Source organism: Sinocyclocheilus anshuiensis, unplaced genomic scaffold (assembly GCF_001515605.1).
Source record: "Sinocyclocheilus anshuiensis isolate Anshui unplaced genomic scaffold, SAMN03320099.WGS_v1.1 scaffold432, whole genome shotgun sequence".
Lineage (NCBI taxonomy): Eukaryota > Metazoa > Chordata > Actinopteri > Cypriniformes > Cyprinidae > Sinocyclocheilus > Sinocyclocheilus anshuiensis.
The window spans coordinates 1619887-1627124 of NW_015557124.1; the positions used below are offsets into that span (position 1 = coordinate 1619887).

At 39.0% G+C, this 7238-nt stretch overlaps 1 protein-coding gene across 12 annotated transcripts in view; it reads right to left on the minus strand.

Annotated features, from left to right (window-relative positions):
* The window catches only part of LOC107677847 (muscleblind-like protein 2a), an 84177-nt gene extending 77188 nt beyond the window's left edge, over positions 1-6989 (minus strand). For 4 of the 12 annotated variants that reach the window (XM_016472904.1, XM_016472903.1, XM_016472897.1 and 1 more), the window contains exon 1: positions 6741-6989. The gene's annotated coding sequence lies outside the window, so the exon portion shown is untranslated. Of the gene's footprint in view, positions 1-704; positions 958-3599; positions 3771-6740 lie in introns of those variants that run through there. The other 8 variants (XM_016472907.1, XM_016472902.1, XM_016472901.1 and 5 more) reach the window with 5 other exon arrangements.
* Between the last annotated feature and the right edge of the window lie 249 nt (positions 6990-7238).

Consider the following 7238-nt stretch of genomic DNA (forward strand, 5'->3'; position numbering starts at 1 on the left):
AGGAGGAGAGAGGCGAGCCAACTGCCATGCTTCGCTCGTTTGCAAGCCATGATGTCTCTTGAGGAAAAAAAAATATTGCGCTCGCCTCGCACGGTAGTAGCTCATTTTCTCATGGGCGGGCCAAATTCTCTGGGCGGGCAAAGCAAAGAAAGGGGAGGTAACCTTTCCACGTATGACGACATAAAGGGAAGATTCCAGATTGGGCCATCTGAGCTTTCATTTTCTCAAAGGCAAAGCAGGATACCCAGGGCTCGGTTTACACCTATCGCCATTTCTAACCACTGGGGGACCATAGGCAGGCTAGGGGAACTCATATTAATGTTAAAAAACCTCATAAAGTGAAATTTTCATGCCATGGGACCTTTAAGCAATTGCTAACTGGACCATTAGCTTCGGAATAATGTCCTTGGAATTACAGAAAACCAAAATATTTGTAAACTGCACAAATATGTCTTCGGTTTGAGACACAAACCAGTCCAAATTGTACTGAAACTACTTTAGAGATGTTCCGACTGAAAGAAAGATTTGGGATACACATGGGTTAAAGGCAGAGTAACTTACTGACACAACTCCACACCTCCTCTCAGATTTCCCTCCCTCTCTTTCCACACCCCTGTCCGCATGCAGCATATTGCAGCAAAATTCCTCGTGTTGGGAAAAACAGACGGAACTTTAAAGAATGAAATGTTCCCTACTCCTCCCACCTTGCTGGAATAACGAAGCCTCCTTCCTCTCCACGTCTCTCTCTCTCTCTCTCTCCCGCTCACCTGCTGCGGCAATCGGACTCCTTCACTTCACGTGAACCGTTGTCATTCCCTGCACGAATGGCCCATGCCAAGACAGGGATTTTCTCTCAGCAACAGCGCAGAAAGCACCAGAGCGTCTGCTCGCTGCTCAACTATCTGGCTGAAACATTTCCAGCCATTCCCACACCCCTCCCCTCCTCTCCTGCAACCAACCCCTTCCTGCCAGACTGCCTCCGGCAAGAGACCGCCCATCCGCAGTCTAGCCAATAGCATCCCACATTCCCTCTCTGAGGCTCTGTTGTTGGCCGAGTTTCCCCGAGCTGGCAGGCTGACCTCAGAGCTTCCGATGACAGGCTCCTGAATGCTGAACTTAGAGGTATTCCCCCATTTTTACACCCTGGCAACAGAAGATTGATATATTTTCCCCAACTTTACCAAACTCTAGACTGGAGATTACTGGAAATATTTTACAAACAGCAATGTGCACAAATTTGGCACTTTGAATGAATAGTTGCTCCAACCCTGGTTTTCTTTCTTCAGTGGAATACAAATCTGAATGCATACTGTATGCTACAAAAAGGACAAAAACACAATAAAAAACTTAATCATTGGCACTTTAAAATGTTCAATAAGCATGAGAAGCGGGATATCGGTCCAATTAATTTTCCGTGTGGACGGGCTATGCAATGTGATGAAAACCAAGTGGTGGACAAAAAAAAATGGGGGTTTTCATCATTTGCACGGCTGAAAACTTGACTTAACATATCACTAAGGTTATTAGTCAACTAAATCTAAAAACATAAAAAATATATATCTTTTTGTAACTTAATGTAAATGATAACTGAAATAAAATAAAATATAAAAACATATTTTATATAATAATATAAAAGACGTTTAGATTAAATGTTATATTTTTACATGTAACAAAAAACAATAAAATATTTCAGCTAGTTGCCAAGGTAATATTTATAATTTTAATTTAGTTTAAGTTAGATTAAAAAAAAAACAATAAAAATAAAAATAGCTAAATATAAAAAAAATCTAAAACAGGAACAAAAACTACACAAACATTAAAAAATAAATAAAAATTAACTAAAATTTAAAGAAAAATGGAAAATATAAAAATAAATAAAAACTATATTAGTATAGCAAAACTGCTCATGGCTGGTTAGTAGGGGTGGGCGAATCAGCTGGAGCATTCAAGAAATTGAATTAACATTAAATATATCAATTATACATTGATTCTTATTTAAGCAACTGTATAAAAGTTCTTGCTGCTGTTTTATTAACATTAAAGGGATAGTTCACCCCAAAATTAATTTACTTACTCTCAAGTTGTTTTTCAAACCTGAATGAGTTTCTTTCTTCTGTTGAACATAAATGTTATGTTGAAGAACGTGGGTAAAACAGTTGCTGGTCCACAGTGACTTCCATAGTAATTTTTTTTCCTGCTATCAATGTCAATGTGGACCAGCTATTTTTGGTTACCCACATTCTTTAAAATATCCTCTTTTGTGTTCAGCACAAGAAAGAAATGAATACAGGTTTGGAACAACATGTGAGTGAGTAAATAATAACAGAAATTTCATTTTTGAGTGAATTATCCCTTTAATGTCAAGCGGCTGCATTAGTCTCCTGTCCCTTTAAGACCTGCATGCATCTAATATACAGGCACGCATCCGTTTTTCTCTCAACTGTTTACTTTCACTTTAGACATAACCAACTGAGTCTATATGTAAACCTTGTGTGTTTTACAGTATTAGCGCAAAATATAACTTAGTCCAGTAATCAGGCGCTGTTTTTAATACGCACGCTTCAGATGTACCTACGCGCTCAGAACAAGCGCATGTCAGAACAGCACGTGAATGAAATGTTTAACCGGAAACTGTACTTTTGTGATTGCGAATAAGTGCAGTGTCCCGTGAGTGTTTAACTACCGCCGAGTTACCTTTTGATGTGAATGTACAGTATAGGCTATTGATGATAGAATGTGCGCTGTAGCACGATACTACGATATTTGTTCAAAAGCAGATTGTGGAGACATTTTTATCGTCCACGATCAAAAATGTTCATATCGCACACCCCTACTGGCTAGGTGTAATTTTTACATATTTTATTTAAAAATAATAATAATAATCAGCCAGCTGCCAAAGCAACATTTATCATATATACTAAAATAAATAAAACCGAAATAAAAAAGAATAAAAACGACTTAAAAAAGAAACTACTACAAAAATAAAGAAAAAATCTTCAGTCCCCATTCAAAATTTGAGTGATACATTAAAAGGAGCATTTTTAAGTTGAACACAAGAATAAAATGTAAGAGCTCCAGCAAAGAGGAAGATTATCATTGAACATCTGCATTAATTTTTTTTCATTTCCTAATGCAAATCTATCGTATGATTTCAGAAGACTTTAAATAGTGTGCAGGAATCATAAGGAATAATTTTATGCTGCTTATTTGTCCTTTTGAACTTGACAGGTTCAATCACACCATGCACTTTGATTGCATGGAAAAGAGCAGCATGAACTTTCTTCCCACCGTCTTCTTTTGTGTTTCTCAAAAGAAAGCAAATAACACAAGTTTGGAATGCTACGGGGGTAAGTAAATGATGACAAAATCTGCATTTATGAACTATTCCTTCAAGGCCGTTTCAAAGCACATCTGCCCTCAAGGAAGTGTTTGTGTTGTCGCAACAAAGAAAGACTTTGAATTCTCTCGCACGTCTAACACCTCCGTCAAACACAGCAGCTCTGCCTGCCTCCAAGGTCTCTGCATCCCCTGGCAACCCATCGCTATGACAATGAGCATCGTTACCGTAGGGCGACGAGGACACGTCCTCCCCTCCCTACCTTCATGACAAGAAGCCTCTCAGCATCACGTGAGGGATGATGCAGTGGGGTAGAAGTGATGAGTCAGACGCCGCTTCACAATGTTTCCATCCCAATCAATAGAACAGCTGTAGCCTCGTGCTTTTAGGGGCTCACATTCCTGCAGGCGCACTGCAATTATGTGACAGCCAAAGTGCTTTTACAAAAGCAACGGCAAACGATGTTAAAACAATGCACTGCTTAAACGTCAATGAGGCGAGCCACACATGCGGCTGCCAAATAACCCTGCTAACCCTGACAGTCAACTATGTGATTACACTAAACAGCCCAACTGTTTAATGCTGTTTATTGATCAAATTGCTCATTTGACATGTAGAATCAAGGCTGAACGATTCGGTCAAATAATTAACACACCTGCATCTCGCTAAGGAAGTTAACAGCTAAAAAATTATACAGGTTTATGTGTTTGCTTTGGTCCACTAGTACAATTAGGCAATGTTATTTTAACAAAAAATCAGTTGCATGCATCTTTCAGGAAACTTGAGGAAATTAAATTGTGCAATGTTGACATTATTTTACAATTTAAGGTTCAGCATCGTTTACCGTCACTAGTAAATAATTCAACGAACCCATGACTTCCCTTCGGAGAGGACGTTAAGCTTATCTAATTGTTTACAGATTGCGACATTAAGCCTAAATATTTGATATACAAGTTCTAGATTTCCTCATTTATTTGAGCAGCTCTGACTAATACAGCTATTCTATTACATATCACCATTTCAAGTTCGTTTAATGATTACTTTATCAAATGTGTCACATTGTTAATGTTCTACAGAAATGTAAACCACCTCTGAGCTTCCCGTTTCACACTATAATCGATTCCTAGCAGCATGCCGATCTGTCATGATCAAGCTATTTGACAGATTTTAGAGAGATGAACCAAATGAAGGCCTGATGTATTACCAGTAACATAACTGTCCTTAAAGCTCCTTGCAATTAATTGCTTGCATTATTCTTTTGCAAGCAGCTTTGGGTAAATTCAGATAAAAGCATTTGCTAAATTAATAATGGAAATGCAAAAAGACAATTCACATCAGTAAGCATTCATTTAAAGGTTTTTGCATGGGACAAGCCTGATGCAAATGCATCTGCATTTAACCTCCACTACATTTGCATACAAAATTGTAGGTCAGGGATCTTCTGAGTGTTGCATTTCAAACCTGGCCTATAACAGCATATATACTGTACTAAATTAATAATGCAATTACAGTATATACAGTAGTTTGCACGACAATACTTATTTTTAACAGCTTTGCAATGTAAACACCATTGCATTTTAATCATACTTAACACTTGTTAATGTGTGAGAGACATTGAATAATTTTGCATAACTTAAGCTCCTTAAAATGCAATACTTATAATTAACATTTTCATCTTTTACATGACTTCTTGAAGAGCTCTGCTCTTTGTGGTTTTTAAAACATGTCTACAGTAAACTGTTCATTACACTGCGATGCAAAACTAAATAACGCAGGTTTCTAAAACCCAAAGGTAACTAATTACCCCCACTAGACATCCTCACTGAACACGAACCATTATCCTGCATTGAACAACCACGATGCGCAGACTATCAGACAGAGGCTTAATTTACTAAAACAACGAGAAAGGTGCAGTACCTGCTGTTAGGGCAAATAAAAATTAGATAATGGAATTAGATTGCTATTTGGGTCATACTTGCATTACGCTTATTGAGATTTAGCAAAGCATCTTAGCATATATCCTCTTCCATATCTATGTCTCTCAGCACCTTTCATCTGCATGTCTCAGCTAACTAATAATACTTGTTTGGACACTGTATGATAAGACCATGCTATTTCAACAGATACCATGACAATATGATGCTACGTAACATTAATATGGTGATCAAAGTATGCTACTATGGTATATATTTAAAAAAGCTACCATGGCATTCATATCCAATTGCCTACTATTACTGTACCATGATATACTTTCCTCATCCCGTCTTTGGAAACCGGCCGACGCGACGCATTGACAGCTGCGTTCATAATAGAAGCGTTCTAGTAGTTGCGTGTTGGTGTTGGTGGTGATGATGATGATGATGCACTAGTTGTCGTGCTCGGCGCGCGCAAGGGGTGTGGCGCCGGATTTGGGAGCGGTTTCATGACGGGACTGGTTTTGATGGGTGAACCGTATGTCTATATCTGTGCATGCATATCAAATAACTGCTCCAGACAGAAACGATCCAGGGTGATTTATTAGATTTCATTCTCCTCACGCAGCGATGACGCGGGGAAAAGACCAACTTAAGCACGTGAAGTCTAAAGTAACAAATATGGCTAAACTCATCTTTATAATTTGTGTTATTATGTTATCTCTCAATCTGCGCGTGCGTTAAAGCAAGGAAAAAAAACTGTTCTTAAAGTCATTATTTTAAATGAAATATCAAACCGATTAGCTCCGCCGATTTATAACCTGACGCGAAAAATTCAAATAAATAAACAAGTGTGAAATATGAGCTGCCGACGCTGATTTTCTTTTTAGCCATGCTAACGAATGCAGCGACGAAGCCATCATCATTTATATTGTTTTATGCTCAGAAACAAACTCTAATCGCGTCAGAGCTCGGCGGACGATTTCTAAACTGACGTGATTTATATTTTATGAATTAATTCCCGTTACGAAGTAACGGAGCGATGACGCGGGGGAAGGCAAGAGCTGTCAACTAAAACAATCCTCAGGAATGAGCTGTCAACGCGTATTTTTCATCGATTTTTAACAAATTCAATGTCACGGTGATTTTACGACGGCCCAGTACGCGAGCGTTCCGGTTGTAGCTCGTGGCCATTTGACGCAAACCTGGAAACTTCTCGCGCTCTATCGCGTAACATTATTTGTGTTTGTTTTTTTCCTTAACTATTTATTATCTCTCGCTCGGAAACAACAAGGAAACACACAACATTTACTAAACCCGTGTCGACATCACTGAGCGACGAGCCCAACGCGCGCGCTCTCTCTGCAATGACAAACATTGTATCGACATTTGAGACACTGTATCGACTATAAACCGACTGCGCGTTACAAATAACCTACCGCGCTACTTTGTCGACAACTTAAAACGCTTGAATTGAACCTGCCGCTTACCTGGTTATCATGACCTGCCGCTGCTGTGCTGTTTCTTGACCACAAATCACGCAGACGGCAAAAGAGCTCGATGGAAACTGCGGCAAATGACTCGTTAAGTCAAGGGAATTAAGGCTTGTTTTTTAACCGAGGCGAACATTCTCGTCGGTCCACGCGAAGCGCGATTTATCAGGCAACTGGTTTAGATTTTAACGCCGAACTCTAGTTAGTTTACCAAAAAGCTGGTCGTGCAACAAGCTGCTCTGACAGCTCGTGGGAGGAGGGACCAGGTCATGTGACTGGGAAAGGGGGGAGGTTGCTACTTTGAAACAATAATTATACCATAAATGTATTCCATATAACTACTTTTATCATTTATATGTCTTAAGAAATTTAAAAAGCTGCTGCTAGTTGTAGTTTATGATATCTAGTCAAAATACTTGTCTTATCAGTTGTGTTAATTCCTCCCTATTTACAGTCTGAGGTGGTTTAGTCCAAATGAATGTCAGGAGCCCTGGG